Source organism: Hemicordylus capensis, chromosome 4, assembly GCF_027244095.1.
Source record: "Hemicordylus capensis ecotype Gifberg chromosome 4, rHemCap1.1.pri, whole genome shotgun sequence".
Lineage (NCBI taxonomy): Eukaryota > Metazoa > Chordata > Lepidosauria > Squamata > Cordylidae > Hemicordylus > Hemicordylus capensis.
The window spans coordinates 304,141,304-304,164,025 of record NC_069660.1 but is presented as its reverse complement, the minus strand read 5'-3'; the positions used below and the strand labels follow the sequence as shown (position 1 = coordinate 304,164,025).

At 45.8% G+C, this 22,722-nt stretch overlaps 1 long non-coding RNA gene across 1 annotated transcript in view; it reads left to right on the top strand.

Annotated features, from left to right (window-relative positions):
• Nucleotides 1-6,405: 6,405 nt before the first annotated feature.
• The window catches only part of LOC128322174 (uncharacterized), a 39,104-nt gene continuing 22,787 nt past the window's right edge, over nt 6,406-22,722 (top strand). Inside the window, exons 1-3 of the long non-coding RNA XR_008305577.1 lie at nt 6,406-6,502; nt 7,782-7,863; nt 11,661-11,796. This is a non-coding gene — a long non-coding RNA (uncharacterized LOC128322174). The remainder of the gene's footprint in view (nt 6,503-7,781; nt 7,864-11,660; nt 11,797-22,722) is intronic.

Sequence of the window (22,722 nt, the reverse complement as noted above, 5' to 3'; positions counted from 1 at the left end):
AACTAGTATTTAGCGGCATCTTGCCCCTGAGGCTGGAGGTGGCCTATAGCCACCAGACTAGTAGCCATTGATAGAACCGTCCTCCATGAATTTGTCTAAGCCCCTTTTAAAGCCATCCAAGCTAGTGGCCATCACCACATCTCATGGCAGATAATTCCATAGATTAATTATGTGCTTTGTGAAAAAATACTTCCTTTTGTTGGTCCCAGATTTCCTGGCTGTCAGTTTCATGGGATGACCCCTGGTTCTAGTGTTGTGAGAGAGGGAGAAAAATTTCTCTCTGACCACTTTCTCTACTGCACGTATTATTTTATACAACTCTATCATGTCTCCTCGTAGTCACCTCTTTTCCAAACTAGAGCCTCAGAATATGCTGTAGCCTTGCCTCATAAGGAAGGTGCTTCAGGTCCCTGACCATCTTGGTTGCCCTCTTCTTTACCTTTTATTATTTTATTTTATTTTATTTTATTTATTGTTAAATTTATATACCACCTTTCATTAAAACAATCCCAAGGTGGTATAGAGTGTTTCTAGTTCTATAATATCCTTCATGGAATACATTCCAACTGAGCTTCTACAACTGTGGTTTTAAATAAGTCCCATGCTTTCTGGAGTGATTTGACCTTCCTGACTTTCCCTTCCAGCTTCCTTTTTCACCAGTCCCCTCATTTTTGAGAAGTTTCCTCTTCTGAAGTCCAGTGCATCAGTTCTGGACTTCCTTGGCAATGCTCCACTCACATATAAGCTGAACTGGATCACACTGGTCACTGTTCCCTAATAGTTCTGCTACTCTGACATCTCACACCAGATCCTGGGCACCGCTCAGGATTAAGTCCAAGGTCTCCATCTCTCTGGTTGGCTCCACAACTGTTCTAAGGTACAGTCATTTAGCATGTCTAGAAATTTGGCCTCTCTTTCACTACCTGAATGTGAGTTTACTCAGTAATTGAAGTCACCCATTATTACTGCTCTGTCTCTCTTTGACACATCTCTTATTTGCTTCTCGAACTCCAAATCACTCTCAGTGTTTTGATCTGGAGGGCACTAGCATGTCCCTTATAACACATTTCCTTTCAGTCCTTGTATTGTCACCCATTACTATATTACTAGTCATATAACATTACTAGTGCCGCTAAGGGGTGCTGGTATCTCCAAGCACTATGAGAATGTGTTTGACGAGATGGAAAATATCTGACTGCCCATTATTGAAATGAATATTTATTACTATGTACATCCTCTCTTGATTTATGAAACAAAGTTGCCATTCACTTGCAGCTTGGTATGGGCGGCTTTTCCTGCATTTGCTATAGAGAACACAAATTAGAAAATGGATGCCACCACTTTGACTGAACCATCTTTTCTTGATAAAATAGCAAACAAATCTTTGAGTTGCATAGGACCTTTAATGACATGGAATGTAAGAGCTGTGATTTATCTATCTTGAAAGGGTTTTATTTAGTCAATTTTTATTTTATTTTATTTTATTTTATTTTATTTTATGTATGTATTTATTACATTTGTACACCGCCCCAAACTTTCATCTCTGGGCGGTTAACAATAGTATAAAACAAGTTAAAATATATACAAAAACTTAAAACAATTTAACAATTTAAAAATCGCCACAAATTAAAACCTTAAAATTTTAAAGAACAGAAAAAGCTTGGGTGAAGAGGTGGGTTTTCAAATGCTTTCTAGAAATTGTCAAAGATGGGGAGGATCGTATCTCAATAGGGAGCGCCTACCACAGTCTCAGGGCAGCAACGAGAAAGCCTGTCCCCGTGTGGCCACCAGCCGAGCTGGCGGCAACTGGAGACGGATCTCTCCGGACAACCTCAATGGGCAGTGGGTCTCATAATAAATAAGATGTTCTTTTAGATACCCAGGGCCTACGCCGTTTAGGGCTTTATAAGTTATGACTAGCACTTTGTATTTTGCCCGCAAACCTATTGGCAGCCAGTGTAACTCTATCAACAAAGGAGTGATGTGGTGGTCCCTCTGAGATGACCCAGAGACCAACCTGGCTGCCGCGTTCTGTACCAACTGAAGCTTCCGGACTACGTACAAAAGCAGTCCCACATAGAACGCATTGCAGAAGTCAAGTCTGGAGGTTACCTACGTATGTACCACTGTTTTGAGGTCGTTCATCTCAAGAAATGGACGCAGCTGGCATATCAGCCAAAACTGATAGAAAGCACCCCTGGCCACCGCCTCAACCTGATATACCAGGGAGAGGTGTGGATGCAGAAGTACTCCCAGACTGCGAACCTGTTCCTTTTGGGGAAGTGTAACCCCATCAAATTAATTGATGAAAGCAAGGTAGCCATTTTTAATTGTACGTCAGCTCAGCACTGCGGGTATTAAATGCACTTTTTGGCATTACAGAACTACGTGTTACATGTTGTTTTAGGATGCTTATAGAATTTGCCTCTCTATTCGATTTTCCCAACATGTTATGGTTCTGCTTTATTTATTGGAGCAGAACTCAAAATATTTGGAAATGGTTGGTTTCTTCCCCCCCCCCCCCCGGATTTTTATTTTTGAACTGGGAGTTTATATTTCTAGAGGTGAATGACCTTAAAACAGTGGTACATATGCTGGTAACCTCCAGACTTGACTACTGTAATGCGCTCTACATGGGGCTGCCTTTGTACATAGTCTGGAAACTACAATTGGTACAGAATGCAGCAGCCAGATTGGTCTCTGGGACAACATGAAGGGACCATTTAACACCGGTTTTGAAAGAACTGCACTGGCTCCCGATATGAGAGGAGAACTGGTCTATGAGAGGAGAGCTGGTCTTGTGGTAGCAAGCATGACTTGTCCCCTTAGCTGAGCAGGGTCTGCCCTGGTTGCATATGAATGGGAGATGTGATGTGCAAGCTCTGTAAGATATTACCCTTAGGGGATGGAGCTGCACTGGGATGAGCAACTAGGTTCCAAGTTCCTTTTCTGGCATCTCCAAGATATGGCTGAGAGAGATTCCTGCCTGCAACCTTGGAGGAGCTGCTGACAGTCTGTGAAGACAATACTGAGCTAGATGGATCTATGGTCTGACTCAGTATATGGCAGCTTCCTATGTTCCTATGTTTCTGGGTGAAGTATAAAATGCTGGTTATTACCTATAAAGCCCTTAACGGCTTGCGTCCAGGCTATTTAAGAGAGCTCCTCCTTTGTCATGAACCCTGCCACCTTTTCCGATCTTCTGGAGAGGTCTGGTAATGGTTGCCACCAGCTCATCTGGTGGTGACTCAGGACTGGGCTTTCTCTGTGGCTACCCCAGGGCTTTGGAATATGCTCCCTGCTAAAATTAGAGCATCTCCTTCTCTGTTTGTTTTCAGGAAGACCCTCAAGACTCTCCTGTTCTCGCAAGCTTTTATTAGAATTAATTTTAATAATTTTAATAATGTGTTTTATATTATTTATGTTGTGTTTTATGTATTTTAATCTGTGATTTTTAATATTAAAATTTGTACAGTATGCTGCCTATCTATCTATCTATCTATCTATCTATCTATCTATCTATCTGGTGGTATAAAAATGTGTGTGTGTGTGTGTGTGTGTGTGTGTGTGTGTGTGTGTGTGTGTGTGTTCTTCCTTCCTGAACACAACTGATAATGATTTGGGGGATTTATTGCTATTATTACAGGGTGAGGGTGCATGTCCATAAACCACGACTGATATTCTGAAATCCACAACTCCAGCCAAAGATCAACTAGAGCGGAACCTAACATATATAGGAATGCTGGGATAATAATGGACTGGAACTGAGGGTATCTGCTTATTCCTAATGTCATTCAGATATTCTTCTTCCTGAGATATTTCTTTTACCAGGTAAAGCAGCTGTAGGTGGCCTCAGAAGGAGGGAGGGAGGGAGGCTGGGTGGCTGTTTTACCCTTTTCCTTCCAGCCATTTGTTAGCTCAAAGTCCTGTTGACAAAAATTTTGTCATTTAATAATTATTATAATTTGATGTTCCAGGCCCTTCAAATTCTCAAGCCTAATCAATTGTTGCCATGTGAATTTAAAATCTACTGCATTTAGGCCCTATTTCTTGAGTTCATTTCGGTACCATTGGGGGGCGTGTGTGTGTCCATCTGTCCATCCATCCATCCATCCCGCTGATTGACTTACCCAGTCCTCAGTTGTAGAAATACAACCCCTTTTCACCTCTTTTTTGATGCTCTAACCCCTCTGGCAGTTATAATTAAATTTCTAGACACTTCTGAAAGTACAGCATTAACACAGTCTTCCAGGAGGCTTAGCAAACATGTAGCTGGCAACAACAAGGCACACACACACACACAACTGTAATGACTTTATTCTCCGCAATAAATACAGACACAAGGCACCTATCCTTTCTTGATCGTCCATTCAGCATTTGTTATGGGGAAACCCAAGCATTTGAATGTGCTTGCTATTCCCAGTTGATTGTGCTAGGTGATATGTACATAACCCTCTTCATATATATATTTCCAATACTGCCTGCATAAAGTTAAGAGCGAATGGCCAATTAGACTCAGAGGCCAGTTTTGGTTTTTTTAAATAAATGACCCATGTTTAGATGTATATAAGTAATAATTAGAGACACACCTGGGCTTGCACAGTCTCCTTCAAAGATATATAAGCAAGAATACAGGAAACAGCTATATGTATAATGCTAAAATTGCAAACCTTGAACCAGTCTTCTGCTCTTGGTAGGGATGTGCAAAACAATTTGAGCTGGAAACTATTTGAGCTCGAAATGGCCATTTTGAGTGTTTTAAGCTCAAAATGAAATGCCCTTAAAATAAAGGGCCTCTTTTGAGCTCGAATCAAAATGCCCCTGTTTCAAGCTTGAATCATTTTGAGTGTTTCAAGCGCCATTTTGGAGGGCTGTTTTTCCCTTTCTGATTGGTTTTCTGGCACTGGCTTCTGACTGGCTTGCAATCTCCTTGCTTCTCAGTTGGATCCAAATCAAGTGTTGTCATGGGGAACTGTGCCCAATTGGCTGCTGGGAGGGGGGGAGCACAAAAGGAGGGAGTTCCAAATGTATTTAAGGGTCTGGGAGGAAGGGAGCCTTTGCAGTGTGCCAGTGCTTCTTGAAGAGGAAGGACGTCAGGAGAACAGAGACTGCAGCAGCAGAGGAGAGCAGAGTGGTGGTGTGTGGTCCTTCCTGGCTCAGTAGAGAGAGAAGGAGAGAAAGAGAGCCTGTGGCATATCTGTCTCTTTTTTAGCCTACTTTCCAGTAGACTTGTGTGATCACCCGACATTCCATGTGTGTCTGTTAGGGGTGTGCACAAAACTGATTGGCTCGGTTCGGATTGAGTCCAAATGAGACCCAAACCGGACTGGAGCAGTCCATTTTGCACCCCCTAGAATTCCCCCCTGGTTTGGTTCAGGGGGTGTGCAAAAAAAAAATTAAACCAAATTAATTAATTAACTTACCGCCTCGGGGTGGTGGTGGTGTTGTAGCCACAGAGGGGGGGTCTCCGGAGGCTCTCCCTCTCCCTCGCTGGCCTCCATTACAGCCCCAAATCATCGAGTTTGGGTGGTCTTAGTCCCATTCTGGGCTCCTCCTCTGTCATGGTGGCATCCACCCCAGTTCAAGATGGTGGATGCATAGACTTTTGAGGCACGTGGGCTAATTTGTGAACTGCCTAACCAAATGTGCTAAAACTGTAGGGACACATAAGGATGCCCCAATAGCATAGTTTGTGATGATGTCATCCACACAAATCCAAGATGGCAGAAACATGAACATTTGAGTTTAAGTGGGCTAACTTGTGGACTGTCTAACAGATTTGCTGCAGCTGTAAGGACACATAGCGACACCTCAATGGCGTAGTCTGTGATGATGTAATCCACCCCAATTCAAGATAGTCGATACATAAATGTTTGTGGCACAAGTGGGCTAACTTGTGGACCGTCTAACCAATTTGAACCAAATTTGGTACAGTTGTAGTGAGTGTCACATAGGGACACCTCAGTGATGTAGTTTGTAATTATGTCATCCACCCAGTTCCAAGATGGTGAATGTTTGAGACACAAGAGGTCTAACTTGTAGACTGCCTAACTGATCTGAACCAAATTTAGTCCAGTTGTAGGGGTAGTGAAAGGAAAGGAGGCACATTAGTTCCAGGCACGTAACAATGATAGGGCAAGGGGAGACAGTTGTCTGGGGGCCCCACTGCCTGGAGGGGCACCCCAGAGGCACCTCATGTGACTCCCCATTGCCCCCTGCCCAGCCCCATAGCCTCTCAGCCACTTGCCCTCTTCGCCGTGTCTCCTGCTTGTTCTGCTGGCCGACAATCGAAGCAGCAGGCAAGCTGCAGAGAGCTCCTTTTCTCCCGCCTCTCAGCTGATCGGTGGGTAGGCGGGGCTTCCATGGAGGCCTCCATGTAGGCTGCAGTGAAGCCTGAACTCGAGTAGGGCCCAAGCCAGCCAGGAAGGAGGAGGCAGCCTGAGTGTTCTCTGCAGCAGAAGACCCCTTGCTGCCCTGCTCAACCCAGACCAGCATTTGCCAGGTAGAGTGTGAACTCCTTTTTGTGGTTACCTTTCCCGCCCCCCGCCCCATATATAGGGATCTGCTTGCCATAGGGCTTGGATGTGGGGGGGGGAGGGACCGAGAAGTCTCTGAATATTTATTTTGAAACAGCTTGGAAAATTTGCTGACTAAAAAAAAACTATCTAAAAAGTCCTATAAGTGGCTTGTTTCATGGCAGAAAATTGCAAAAACTTCTGGAACAGTATTTTATTAATTTTATTTATTCATTCATTCATTTATAAATGCACTTATGTTCAAGTTGTTTTGCAGCCCAGAAGGTCTGAGTGAGAACTGTGAAGCATGTGTGGTGCTTTTATTTTATTTTTCTTGTGTGAACTGCTCCCCAATAACTTGCAGGGACTTCAGGGTAAATCTGGCCAACATGTGAATGCAGCACCTCCATTCCAGAGGAGATGTGTCTTAAAGGGCTTTAAAAGCCTCCTGTGAAAAACCTCCTGCAATCAAACTTGACTGAATTTGTTCAGAATTCTGGGAAAACAAACATAGGCTCACCCTGCATGGTTGAAAGTCTCCTTTGCTAATCTGCAGCGAGGGGCCCATTTTAATAATTCATCTTTCTAGTGTGTTCTAGGCATTAAAAGTAATACAAATGTATATATTGTGATGTGTGTGCGTGTATTCAGTGAAATGTATTTGCAGGCAGCATACTTATTTTGGAATATCAGACTTAAATCCTTGGGGGCCTGGGGTGTGCGGAGGCCCTGGACTTTGGGGGGGGGGGCATTTTAAAATCTTGTCTCTGGGCCCACTCCAACCTTGCTACGCCCCTGATTAGTTCTTACGAGAACAACTTGTTCTCCTTTTCATTTGCAGCACCAACTACTGTTTTACTTTTCTAATTGCTTTTAATTGTACCAGCAGCCCCAGTGGCTTTAACTGGGTGCTGCTTTGATTTTTTTCTTCTTCTGTGGATTTCCCCCCTTCTTGCTTGTAGCCAGCCAGCCCTCAGTGGCTTTAATAACTGGGTGCTGCTGTGCTGACTGTCTCCACCCCCTGCTTCCTTTTGCAGCTGCAAGCTGCACCTCTTTGCTGCTGCTGCTGTTGTGTGCTTGATTGGACTGGTTTGTTTGTTTGTTTGTTTGTAGGCTGGTGTGCTGTGACTTCTGTCTGGTGCCCAGCCTGCCCAGGATCCCTCTGTTTCCATGGTGTTCCTTTCCCTTCTGCTTTTTGATTGATTGATTGATTGATTGGGTGTGTGGATGTGTGCCTGACTGGTGTCCACCTGCCTTACCCCCTAGCTGCTGAGTCTCAGCCCAAGTGCCTCAGGGAGCAGCACCTGGCCAGACTCCAGCAGAAGAGACTGAGGGAAGACACTGGAAGGTAAACCCCGCTCGGTCATTGGTCAAGTTATCAGAACATTTAGAGTTCTTAATCTTTAAATAGGGCCTAGTTTGGGGAAGGGGTTTTATTATCTATCTATCTATCTATCTATCATGTTTTTACACCGCCCAAAACTTACGTCTGGGCGGTTTACAACAAGATTAAAAGTAAAACTTTAATTAAAAAATAAATTAAAAGCAAGAAGGTAGACACTAGGACTGTAGGACAGGAGGGGTGGGTTTACTTAGGAGAGGCCACAGTAACCCCTTTTCCCTTCCCTACCCTTTGCCTTAACCCACTGTTGCTTGCTCCCCTCCAAAAAAGCCCCCCCCAGCCTGCTTCTTAATTGGGGGGGGGTTAATTTTTCTAGCTTCTGTGTGTACATTACAGTGCTATAGATAACACTGTGTGTGGTACACACATTCTAAATAGACCACCCTGACCCCACCGTCCTTTTTTTAAATACCCACCTTAAAGGTGCTTCCTCCTGCAGTCATCATAGTTAGGACCTCAATATAAACCTCCCCAAAATGTATGGGAGGCTGCAAGGCAGAGCCAGGACAAGATTAGCAGGTGGATGGGTGTTGCTTCTGTCATTGTGGGTGACAGCAAGAGGGGCCTACTTCCCAAGTCATCCCCACTGCTGTGGCGCTGCACAGGCTCACCTTTCTGGGGGTGCCTGGTCCTGCAGAGAAGCCGCCTATGACAGCTGAGGTGGAATTAGGGTGGAGGTCCTCCCCTCTCAAGGAAGAAGCTCTTTCTGTGGCAGTGAAGGAGGAAGTGTCAGCTGCTTGCCCAGCCATATCACATTCTCCATCCTTCCCAATCCTCATTGGAAGTGTACCCCTCCCACCCCATCTGAGACTAGAGAGCAGCAGGAGGAAGTACTTTTGATTCCTGGAACTTCTCAGCCCTGGACTGCGGGAGGTGGTGGTGACCCCCAGAATGAACCAGCAGACCCAGTACCACTACCACTGAAATAGTCCTGATCCAATGGCAGCATGGTGTGGGACCACAGGGGGAAGGACCCCAAGTGTTTTATGATGTTGGGGATGCTGCTGTACCTGCAGTGGCATCACTTGGTGTCCCCTGTTCCTTCTGGCAACAATTGGCCTTGTGTGCCCTCGACTAGTGGCAGCAAGGCACTTGTTCCTGCTCCCAAGTAGGGGATGTTGCCTGTGTGGTGGATGCAGTTGGTAGGGAAGTGGTCCAGTTGCCCAGAAACTCATCTCATCACCCAAGCCATTGCTGAGATGATGGCTTTGGACGACCAGCCATTCCAGGTGGTGGAGAATGCTGGCTTACACCAGCTGCTCCTACTGCAACATCTCCTTACACACCACCTTAAGCAGGCGGGTGGTACCTTCCCTGTACCAGTCATTCAGGGAGGTCATGTTGGGTCTTCTGCATGCAGCAGCACCTGACACCAGGGTGCACTTCACAGCAAATCTGTGGACCAGCTGCAGTTGGAGGCATACTGCGTTCCTGTCCCCCGCGATGCACTAGTGGAGACAGGAGAATGAGGAGACATCTGCTGCTGGTGGCTTAGCCAGCCCCTCCCATGCAGCTAAGCACAGGTAGGCTGCACTCCATGTGCAGGTGCTGGATAACAACCACATGGCAGATCAGCACTTGGTGGCCATGGATTGCCAGGTGGAGGGATAGCTGTCCGGGTAGCCGAAACTTGGCTGAGGGTTAGGGATGTTCACGGTATCATGGTAGGGCATGACGATTGCTACCTACCACCCAACCCACAAAAGAAATGGGCAAGCAGGCAATTTTAAACAATTTTTAACCTTTCCACATAGGATCCTATGGGGTTTGGGGGGAAAGTTTTTTAAAAAATCACCTGCTTGCCGATTGGTTTGGGGGGGTTGGGTGGTAGGTATTACCCATCATGCCCTACCATCTAATCCACTTTGGTTTTCCTAGGAGCTACCCATGGAGAACAATAGGGTGTTTCATGTTTCCCCATTGTTCCCTATGGCTGAAACACTCAAAACAAATGAAACAAACTTGAAAAATTCCACTTCAAGTTTGAAACAAAATGCAACATCAATTTCATGCACACCCCTATCTGTTGGTATCAGTTCAGATGATAGAGGCCATCAGGTTCTGGCAATCTGCTTCAAAGCTCCAGTTTAAAAAAGTACAATCCACAAATATCACTCAGGATATTGGAAAAACCCCACAACAAGGAAGTCCAAGGAAGAACCCCACAACAAATAACAATTCGTTTGTGCCAAGAGGAAAGAAAATTGTATTTCCCTTTTTATGTCCCAACCTTTATTTCTCTAGAACCAAGTCTGCTCAGGATTTAACCATAGATTTACACAAGAGAATATCCTTCTTTCTCTCTGGGTTGTCCCTCAGTTTAAAAAAAAAGTCCAAAAATAAAACCAGAACAAGGAAGATCTTTGAGTACATGCAACTGCAGAGTGTTGCATGTGCAACTCCAGGCACATCTCACGTGATCACAGTACAGTCCTGCGGGAGCTCATATCATTCTCGCAAGATCTCAAGGCGAGACTTTGCTTGGACCCAGGATCTCACGAGATGTACCAAGGCTGCCGAGGACCATTTAAAGCTGACCAATGATAAGAACATAGGAACAGCCCTGCTGGATTAGAGGCCCAAGGCCCATCTAGTTCAGCATCCTGTTTCACACAGTGGCCCACCAGATGCCACTAGGAGCTTACAGGCAGGAGATTAGGGCATGCCCCCTTTCCTGCTGTTACTGCCCTGCAACTGGTACTCAGAGGCATCCTGCCTTTGAGGCTGGAGGTGGCCTATAGCCCTCGGATTAGTAGCCATTGATAGACCTATCCTCCATGAAGTTAGCCAAACCCCTCTTAAAGCCATCCAGGTTGTTGGCTGTCACCACATCTTGTGGCAGAGAATTCCACAAGTGGATTATGCGTTGTGTGAAAAAGTACTTGCATTTATTGGTCCTAAATTTCCTGGCAATCAATTTCATGGGATGAGCCCTAGTTCTAGTGTTATGTGAGAGGGAGAAGAATTTCTCTCTATCCACTTTCTCCACACCATGCATGATTTTATAGACCTCTATCATGTCTCCCCGCAGTCACCTTTTTTTCTAAACTAAGTAGCCCCAGGTGTTGTAGCCTTGCTTCATAAGGAAGGTGCTTCAGGCCCCTGATCATCTTGGTTGCCCTCTTCTGCACCTTTTCCAGTTCTACAATGTCCTTTTTTAGTTGTGGTGACCAGAACTGTACACAGTACTCCAGGTGTGGCCGCACCATCATTTTGTAATAGGGCATTATAATATTAGCAGTTTTATTTTTCAATCCCCTCCCTAATGATCTCTAGCATGGAATTGACCTTTTTCACAGCTGCCACACATTGAGTCAACACTTTCAACAAGCTGTCCACCATGACCCCAAGATCGCTCTCCTGGTTAGTCGCCAACAGCTCAGATCCCATCAATGTATACTTGAAGTTGGAATACTCCTACTAGCAAGAGTACACACTCTTTCATGGGGTGAAGAGCTTTCCTGGAGGCTTTTAGATTGCCAAAAAATAATTCTATTAAACTGAAAATTTTATATTGGTTAGCAAAAGAGGCAGGACTTGTTAAGAAACCAGAGAGAGAGAAAATGTCCAAGTCTAGGATGTGACATACAGCAGAGCACCAAGGAAGAAGGGTGGTCTGAATGTTTCAGCTATGATATGAAAACACAAAGAACACAGATACCTGCTCCCGAGTGCAGATTGTTCAGTGTTTCTTGCCAGACAGCTTTTAAGGATGCACCTCATCCTGATCCGTTCTTTTCAAGGTCCAGATAAACACACGATTATGAGGATTAACATCTACAAGTGACTGTTGAATTCCACTGTTCTCCAAGCCAGAAACACCATCCCTTTAATTTATGAGCTACAGAAGAAGCATTTCAAGAGACTTAGGATCAGAAGGTATTTGCATTGGCTATTTACTGCTGATTTGTTGTATATGCTTCTGCTTCTGTAGGGTTCATATCTGGCCAGTGATAAATCACTTCTGGAAGATCTAACAGTACTGCTGTTTCTGCAAGGGTGGCTAGAGGAGAACTACGCAAACAGTTTGGCAGCAGATATATTGCTATAAAAATCTGCCTTATACTGAGTCAAACCACTGGCCAGTATAGTACGGCTGCGTACCAAGAAAAATATTAGCACTGGTTCCAATCCAATACTGGTAATTATTGCATTGTGTTGAAAATGCATTTATGGAGGGATGTATCAAATTGAGCTGATATTTTGGATCAGATTGATGCATCATTAGGGAGGCTTGAAAGAAAGAAAGAAAGAAAGAAAGAAAGAAAGAAAGAAAGAAACTGCCTTCCAGACAGCCACAGCTGAATGCTTTAAAACTCCACTTTTTTCTGTAGACTCACCCCACAACACCCTGGGAAGGAGGCAATGTCATACCACTGTGGCCTTTCCATGGTGCATTTCTGGGGGGGAAAGAATGGCCATTCCTTGTAGTTACAGGGGGCCCACTTCTTGGATTCAGGTAAGCTCTCCACCAATATGGTTTGATATGACACAATACAATATTATATCGTATCCAACAGAATCTTTATTATTGGGAACAATGGCAGTCTTGGTGGAGCAGTGAATAAAAACAGTTGAGTGTGCATGGAGCCTCGCCCACCTCCATTGCCAGCAAGGATGGGCTCTTCGCTGGCTCATAAGACACACATATGCATCCCTCTTTGACTGGCGCAGCGCTGCGTGGGATGTCATAGGAGCATAGGAAGCTGCCTTATACCGAGTCAGACCCTTGGTCCGCCTAGCACACTATTGTCTATACAGACTGGCAACAGCTTCTCTAAGATTGCAGGCAGGAGTCTCTCTCAGCCCAGTCTTGGAGATGCTGCCAGGAGGGGGACCTGGAAACTTTTGCTTGCAAGTTCCCAGAGTGACCCCGTCTCCTAAGGGGAATATCTTACAGTGCTCACGCATGTAGTCGACCATTCATTCAAATGCAAGCCAGGGCAGACCCTGCTTAGCAAAGGGGACAATCCATGTTTGCTACCACAAGACCAGCTCCCCTAGTCTCTCCTATTCTCATTCCAACCACCGTTTTGCAGGGGGAAAGTGAGTGCCCTAGGGTAGAGCTGTCCTTAGAGAGCCCTGGTGGGGTGCAGGGCCGGGGGCAAATCAGCCAGTGCGGAGCCCCCTTCGAGGTAATTCTAATAGGGGTTAAAAGAGCGGGGCCTGGGGCGGTCACCCTGCTTGCCATGCTGTAAGCAAGGAGAAAGGGGAGGTCACAGAATGAAAAAACCAGTGGAGAAGGGGAAGGAGATTCCCACTGTGACTACAGGATATGAATATAGGTTGTCAAACAATAACAATGTAAGCAATATGTATATTCAAAAATAGTGAAAGGGTATACAATCAATAATTAATAATCCATGACATGAACATGATGAACAGTGTACAAAAAGCCTTCTCACAATGTAAAATATATAGACAGAAGCATATGCATTAAGGAAGGAGGTGGCTGCGGTAGGCAAAATGGACTGCAAGGTGGAGTGGGCAAAGTCACATAACAAGTTCAAAATCCAGATGGAAATGGCAATTCCTTTCACTATTTTTGAATATACATATTGCTTACATTGTTATTGCCATGCTGTAAGGACAGCCCTGCCCTAGGGCCCTTGATGTGACTGAAGTCACGCCCAATAAGCGCTTCCCTACCCTTCTGTTTCTCCTAGAATTGTTTTACTATAAAACCACACTTGGTTTGGTTTTAACCCTTCTCTGCATCTGCTTTCATAAATAATCTTGCAGCTCATCTCATTAGTGGCTAAAGGAGCTGCCTGGTGTGGAGCTTTAATACTCCACCTCACTTGCCATATGGCCAATTTCAGCAATCTCAGAAGCACCCATCATGTGAGGAGGATTGTGTGCGCACATGTCTTCCTTGCCCCCAGCGTGCTCACATAGTCAAGGGGGGGAGGTGGGGCAGAACACCTAACTGTCCCATAAATGCCCAATCTGAATACTATTTACTATTGTGGTCGCATTTACATTGTGTGTTTAGATGCCGTTTGGATATTACGCCTTACCACACAACTATGTGGGGCAGAATGACATGCTGGGTGTGAAGAAGAGGTGTGCACTCAGCATTCTCTCCATGTGATAAGTGCTGGTGTTGTTTGAACCAGCAATCATCACATGGAGTGAGGCTAATGAATTTTTTAAAAAGCTTTACTAGAACTGAAGAGGGGTGTAGGGAGGACAGCTCCACTTTTTGCATTGGGCCAGCTGAATTCTGAAAGCTAGATAGATTATGCCAGCTGATCAAATGGGCACAATTTATTTTGTTTTGCATAATGCATTCTAGTTTTGCTAGGCATAGGAAAGGCAAGTGGAGCCCTGAAATTCCATCGCTGACCACTAAAAATCTTATATTCAGCTGTCTCTCAGGCATCTGAGATTTCTGCAAACAGTGCTCACACACTGTGAAGCACATGTTCACCCCAATAAGAGCCAAAAACATACTGAGGCTATTCACACGGACTGCAAAAATCGGGCTAAGGGAGCCTAGCCCAATTTTTGCAGTCCGTGTGACCACCGGGCTCGGCTGCAAGCCCGGTGGTTCCAGAGCGGGTAAGCCGCTCACGTAACCCGCCCCTTAAGCTGGGTTTGTGGAGCGAGCGCTCTGCAAAGCCAGTTTTTTGGATCGTGAGTAGCCACAGCGTGGCTCCGCGCCACAGCTACTCACAAGGAGACCCCTGACCGGGAGGCTTAAAAGCAGCCTCCCGGCTTGGGGGTCTCTCCAGTATGCCCTGCGCATTCACAAAGGACATACTGGAGCTTCTGGGGGCCACGTGGCCCTAATCCTCCCAGCCCCCGCCGGCTCCATCACATAGCCAGCAGTCATGTGGGGGGCCAATCCGGCCACCTAGGGCTGCCACCCTGCTCATCTGCGGGGAGAGTGGGCTTAGCCCGCTCTCTCCACAAGCCCTCACGATCACAAAGACCCGCCTCACTTTTTGTTTTAAAAAAGAGAAAGGAAGCCGAGATCCAAATACAGTTGAATTCTGCAGCAAATAATACATTCTGCATTCATGCAGAATCATTAGGTTTATACAGCCTTGGGATAAGGCCTGCATTGACAATCCAGTGTTTGCGGTTATTTATTGCCTTACAAGATGTGTGTATGTATGCCTATTTTCACACCAATGCCCCAAAGCAGTTAACTAAATCATTTCATATATCAACCAGTTTTTAAAAGACTAAAACAATAAAATGTCACATAAACATAAGCCACCCACCCCCATGTACAATGAGAACTACATGCTAAGAGTCTCCTCCAAGTTGACCCCAAAGGTACATCTCCAGGAGACATCTAAATGCCAGGAAGTGTAAGGCAGAACAGATCTCCCAGGGAAGGAGTTTGGAGGCAGGGTGCAACACTCTTGACAACCAAACATCAGTAAGCAGCAGCACACAATACAGCCCCCCCCCATCACCAATGGTAAGCGGCAGGCAGGATTGTGTGGGAAGAGATGGTTCGTAAGATATGTTGGAACCTGATAGCTGTTACAACTTGCCATCCAATTATGGTCCTGCAAAGAAGCTATGGAGCAAAATGTCTCAGTCCATAACCCTATCCACATGCTATGTTCAGCACATGACAATCTGTGTACATTGTACGCTGGGGCGGAGCTATAATTGGGCGGATGGGTTCAAAGAACATGAGCCACTCAGCTCCTGGGAGCCACCTGATTCTTCCTCCCGCAGAGCTCTGGCTGGTCTCATTCCCAACTGGATTTGTTGTTGGCTGGGTGTTTTCCTCATTATCTCCCCGGATGAGGGAGAGAAGGAAGAAAACACTCCACTGACAACAAAGGCTGCTGGGAAATGAGCACCAGAGGGCTGTACAGGCTCTTCCGAATGCTGGCCAAGTTCCTTGCATGTCCCCAAGTCGCACATGGGGTGGCGGCTAATGCATGCAAGGAGCCATTGTGGATTGGGGTGAACATGAGCCCGCTCTTCCCTAGTAATACACCTGGTGTATGCAAGTACCTATCCATACACATGTAGGGTTATTCGGACATTACGTTCAATGCACATACAAGAGTACACTTCCTGTCTGTACCTGCATTTAAGGGAATCTGTACCCAGGTTCAGTTTTAAGATGGACATAGGCATAGTCATTTGCACATTATGCACACGTGCACAGACATCTGTATGCACATGCAACCCCATGAGGCTATTCACATGAGCAGCCCAACCTGGGCTTGGGCAGCCCAGGAATCTCTCCAATCCCAGCTCTTCCACCCCTGGGAGCCTGACTTTTAAACCCAGCATTTAGCTGAAGTTAAATCCATTTAACCTTGGCAGGTGATCGTGAGCACGATCGCCACCAGGTTAAAAGACTTGCCCTAACCAGCATTTATCTCTGGCAGCAAACTGGGGGGAAGGAGCTACCACGCTGAGCACTGTGGCTGCTCTAATGAGAGCAGCTGCTGCGCTCATGGTGTGGGGCACTCTGGGATGTGTGTGTGGGGGGTCCTCATGCTCCCAGCTTTTGCCTTCTTTGTGCCACTGCTCATGTGGGTGCATGGAGCAGTGAAGGCAAAGATGATGATGCTCATCTGCCAGGGAACATAGGAACATAGGAAGCTGCCATATACTGAGTCAGACCATTGGTCCATCTAGTTCAGTATTGTCTTCACAGACTGGCTTCTCCAAGGTTGCAGGCAGGAGTCTCTCTCAGCCCTAGCCTGGAGAAGCCAGGGAGGGAACTTGGAACCTTCTGCTCTTCTCAGAGTGGCTCCATCCCCTGAGGGGAATATCTTACAGGGCTCACACATCAAGTCTCCCTTTCAAATGCAACCAGGGTGGACCCTGCTTAGCTAAGGGGACAAGGCATGCTTGCTACCACAAGACCAGCTCTCCTTCCTTCCCCACAGACCTCTGTGAGTGGCAGGGTGAGGCCGTGTGCATGACTTCAATGTCTCAGAAAGGCTTGTGACACTGCAAGATCTCACCAAGAACCTTCATGTGCACACGGAACTGGAGGGAGGGCAAGATGGAACCCCATAGACACTTCTGTAATGTAAAGTGGGTCTTGAACCTGAAGCTGTGGAAGCAAGATGCCAGCTGCTTAGGAGTTGTGTCACTCTATTTTACAGGTGAAACTCAGAAAATTAGAATATCGTGCAAAAGTCCATTAATTTCAGTAATGCAAATTAAAAGGTGAAACTGATATATGAGACAGACACAGTACATGCAAGCGAGATAAGTCAAGCCTTAATTTGTTACAATTGTGATGATCATGGCGTACAGCTCATGAAAACCCCAAATCCACAATCCCAGAAAATTAGAATATTACATGGAACCAAGAAGACAAGGATTGTAGAATAGAACAATATCGGACCTCTGAAAAGTATACAGTGTACTGTGCTTGATTGGCCAGCAAACTCGCCTGACCTGACCCCACAGAGAATCTATGGGGCATTGCCAAGAGAAGGATGAGAGACATGAGACCAAACAATGCAGAAGAGCTGAAGGCCGCTAATGAAGCATCCTGGTCTTCCATAACACCTTATCAGTGCCACAGGCTGATAGCATCCATGCCACGCCGCATTAAGGCAGTAATTGCTGCAAAAGGGGCCCAAACCAAGTACTGAATACATATGCATGCTTATACTTTTCAGAGGTCCGATATTGTTCTATTCTACAATCCTTGTCTTCTTGGTTCCATGTAATATTCTAATTTTCTGGGATTGTGGATTTGGGGTTTTCATGAGCTGTACGCCATGATCATCACAATTATAACAAATTAAGGCTTGACTTATCTCGCTTTGCATGTAATGCGTATGTATCATATATCAGTTTCACCTTTTAATTTGCATTACTGAAATTAATGGACTTTTGCACAATATTCTAATTTTCCGAGTTTCACCTGTATATCAAGTCAGCTATCCAATGCTCTTTGGCAACACCAGAACAGCTGTTGAACAGGGGGAACCACAAACCGAGCATCTGGTGGGCCATTGTGTGAAACAGGATGCTGGACTAGATAAGCCTTGGGCTTGATCCAGCTAGGGTCTCTTATGTTCAACTATAAGATCTGACAACCCCTCAGGAGAAGTCCCAAACAGCTTTCAAGAACCAGCTCTGCTTTTGTGCAAGTCCCATTTGTTTTGATGGACTGTGTGTGTGTGAAAAGTTCTTGGTGGACCTGCAGGTCAGCTTTATGAATCAAAAGAGTTAACAGTAAAACAGCTCACCAGGAGTAGAGAGATAAACCACTCAGGCCAGCAACTCATGATTTATTCCTCAAGTCATCTCGGCTTAGATTTGCTCGGTAAACCTTGGCCGCATAGAGGTTTTACCGTCAATACAGTCTTGTTTGAAATGCCTTATAAAACCCACTATTTTTTGAAAGGAAAGATCAGTCTGCTCCAATTTGGTATGTTTGTATGTTCACTTAATACCTAGAGGTCACCTTTGGACTTGAGCAGAGCAGATTTCTTATTATGCACCACTTTTCCATTCCCAGGCTTCTTGGAGACAGAACAAACCGAGATGCGCAGAGTAAACATGGAAATGGGGTTTCTCTTTTTAACAGATCCACAATATTGGTTATTGGTGAATTGATTCATGGATTGATTTAGCTCACCTTGATCCAATGGAAATCATGGCTAGTACAGAGTACGATAGAGGAGACTGCAAAATGCATATCTAAACATAATTAACCCCAGCATTGCCATTTTCCATTGCTACTACTGGTTCTACCTGGAGGCCATAATTGTCACCACTATGAATCCCCCTGACTTGTTTTTGGTGCAGTTGTTACCACCAGTGCTATGAGGTTGCAGGACTCAGGGAAGGGGGGAAGTCACAGGATACATACTCAGGGGTGGAACTGTAATAGTGAACATGGGTTCAAAGAACCTACGCTAAGCTGCTTCCAGGGCCACCTCCATTCCAAATCTGGGGCTGCTACTGCAGACACCCGATGCCACTCCCCCGTGGCTGTGGTGGCAGAAGCGGTGGCCACCTCCCTGACCCAGGCTGCCAGCTGAGTGGTCGGCAGAGCACTCAGCTGCAGTGCTGACCACTCAAATGGCCACTGTGTCTGTGTGGCAGCCAGCTCAGTGCTGGGGACGGAACAGCCTTCCCATTGGCTGCTGCATCAGGGAGGAGGGCTGCAGCCACTGCTGTGGGGGTGGGGTCCACTGGGGGCCAGGGCTGCCACAACTGCAGGGGGGGAGTCTGCGTCCAAGTGGCAGCAGTGAGCCACAGAGGAGAATGGGCTAGTGATGTGGCCCCAGTAGTGAAGGAGGTGGGGAGTGTGCCGCTGCTGTTGGGGAGGGTGGGCTGCCCATACAGGCTACCTATGCCCTCCCTATGCCACTGTATAGGGAAAGACTCCTAGTTCCTTCAGCTGCTCCTCCTTCCATTTACAGCTGGCAGGAGGTTGAACCAAGTCTAGGAAAAAATCTCCTGTTGCCTTGCTATACATTTTAGAGAGAGATGCTCCTACCACTCCTGGTCACACTGGGGGTGAGGGGCAGTAAGTAAAAGATAAAGGAGAAGAAGTTGTTTAAAGGTGTGGGGCTTTGGGAGAAAGAGGTTTCAGTGGAAGGGGTGTAATTTCCTAAGCCTCAGAATTGCTCACAAAATAGGACAATTATCTCCCAGTCTTGAGGACAACAGGATAACATCCAACCAGTTCTAAGGCTAGAAGGAGCTGCTTGCCCACCACTAATTTATACACAATGTCCATTAGCTATTAAAGTGGTATATAGTATGTATGTATATATGCATGTATGTATGTATGCATGTATGTGAAGCAAGGAGTAACTGAGGTACTGAATACAATATTCTGTGGTTCTGCTTTGTGGTAGTTTCGTTTATAAAACCTTTCCACCTCCAACAGATCACTTATTCCCAAATAATCCAATTTCCTTTTTGTGCATCAATGCAACTAGCAATTAAAACTAGATAAGAAATAAAATTCAGGGGCTCGTTAAAACTCCCTTCCACGATGAGGCAAACTTTACAAGTCCCTGAATTCTTTTCTGGTTCAGATTAAAATGAGAGCAGATAAGGATTGCTGGCCAATCACTTCTTTTTTTAATGGAATGGAACTCTGTGGCTTCAGTTTGTTAGCTTCATTTTGATCACCCACATCCATCAACAAATCTAGTCACCATTTCAGAACCTGCACCATATCCCTGGATAGGCCTGGGTGTCCTCAGCATGCTGATGGCACTGTATTCCAACTCTCTGGATGACCTTCCCTAGCAGTATTATGTAGATAATACTGAGATGCTTAGATAATACTTAGTATGTAGATAATACCCAGTTTGAAGCCTACTCTGGGAAGAGCAGGAGCAGCTTCAGGAGGTGAGCAAGCTTTTCTAATCAACAATATCTAGCCTTCCCCCCTTTAAACTAACTCACAGGAGGAGGGGAGATTTTGAGGGGCTGGTTTCTCTTTAAGGGATAAGTCCCAGTCTCTGTGTGTGTTATTTGCCAGGGCTGACCATTACAGCTGAGACCTATCCTTCTAATATACTATCTCTAAATACTGTAAACAGCCAACAAAACCAGTATGAAGCTAGAAAACCAGTAGGAGAGGGGGCACTTCCTAATGTATTACACATGTATGACTATTTGCTCCATGGGCAGAAGTCATGGGTGTGTGCTTGGTGTAAGGAGCTCCTGGCTCTCAGGGAGCAAGTTTGTTCCCTTGAGATCAAGGTGGCAGATCTGGAGAAGTGCAGAGAGACAGAGAGGCATGCAGACAAGACCGCCAGGGACATGGTAGAGGCATCCCACTCCAAGGCTGGTAGCTCTGCTGGTCTCCGGGAGAATGACGGTCCCAAGGAAGGAGGACATCAGTCTGAGGAAGAGGGAAATGCTCCTTTAGAAGGGACCCCTTTCATGGATGATGAGCCCATATCCTCTCACACAGGGGATACTCCTCCAGGGGTTAGGGGCCTCCTTGTAGTGTGTGATTTGATCATTAGAGGTATAGAGAGATGAGTTTGTGACCTGCATGTTGACTTGCCTGCCTGGTGTGAAGGTTGCAGACATCATACAGCATCTAGCTAGGCTGTTAGGCAGTGCTGGGGAGGAGACAGCTGTCCATTAGTACATAAGAACAGCCCTGCTGGATCAGGCCCAAGGCCCATCTAGTCCAGCATCCTGTTTTGCACAATGGCCCACCAGATGTTGTGGTGCACGTCAGCACCAACGATGTGAGGAAATATAGTTGGGAGGTCCTGGAAGCCAAATTTAAACTGATAGGTAGCGTATTGAGGTCCAGGACCCCCAAGGTAGCATTCTCAGAAATGCTACCTGTTCCATGCACACGTACAATGAGACGAGGGTTTTCAATGTGTGGATGGGACGTTGGTGCAAGGAGGAGGGGTTTAGATTTGTTAGGCACTGGGATACATTTTGGGGCAAGCAAGGCCTGTACAAAAGGGATGGGCTGCACTTGAACCAAGATGGAACCAGACTGCTGGCACTTAAAATCAAAAAGGTTGCAGAGCAGCTTTTAAAATGACACCTGAGGAATAGCCAACAGGAGCTGGACAGTATCCAGTTCTGCCAATGCCGTTCTTTAAAGTGTGAGGGTGTAAAGGATTCAGATAAAACAGAAGGGGACAGAGCAGAGCCACATAAAGAGCAGACAGTAGCCTGTGCCAGCTGGTCAAAGAGTCAAAAGAAATATAGCAGACACCAGGGAAGAGATTCAGCATATAGGTGCTTATATACCAATGCCAGAAGCCTCCAAGACAAGATGGGTGAGCTGGAGTGCTTGGATGCTAACACAGAAATAGATATAGTGGACATAACAGAAACATGGTGGAACAGTGAGAACCAGTGGGACACTGTTATCCCTGGATATAAACTCTATAGAAAGGATAGGTAAGGGCACCTTGGAGGTGGAGTAGCACTGTATGTTAAAGAAGGGATAGAATCTAACAAAGTAAAAAACCTAGGTGGACCAGTCCTCTGCAGAAACCCTGTAGGTGACAATACAAGGCCTGAAAGGAAATGTGCTACTGGGGATGTGCTATCGCCCTCTGGATCAAAATGCTGACAGTAACTGGGAGTTGCAGGAGGAAATCAGGGAGGCTTCAAGGAGAGGCAGGGCAGTAATAATGGGTGACTTCAATTACTCACACATAGATTGGGTAAATTCACAATCGGATAATGACAAAGAGGTCAGATTTCTAGATACGCTGAATGACTATGCCATAGAACAGTTGGTCTTGGAATCAACCAGAGAGAAGATAACCTTGGTCTTAATTCTGAGTGGCACCCAGCACCTGGTGTGTGATGTCAGTGTAATTGGCCCTTTAGGGAACAGTGACCATAGTGCGATCAAATTCAGCGTACATGTGGGGAGAGAATCACCAAAGAAGCCTAACACAGACACTTTGAATTTCAGAAGAGGAAACTTCTCCAAAATGAGGAGTATGGTGAAAAGAAAGCTGAAAGGGAAAATCAGGAGATTCACTTCGCTCCAGAATGCATGGAGTTTATTCAAAACCACAATACTAGAAGCCCAGTTAGATTGTATACCCAAAAGGAGGAAAAGTACCACTAAGTCCAGGAGGATGTCAGCATGGCTAACAGGTACTGTCAAGGAAGCCATTCCTTCTGAAATTGGAAGGCCTGCCCAAATGAGGAGAACAGAAAAGAACACATACTCTGGCAAAAGAAATGCTAGGTGACAATAAAGGAGGCAAAATGAGAGTTTGAGGAACATTTAGCTAAAAGCATCAAGAGGAATAAAAAAAACTTCTTTAAATACATCAGAAGCAGGAAACCTGCCAGGGAGGCGGTTGGACCGTTAGATAATGAGGGAGT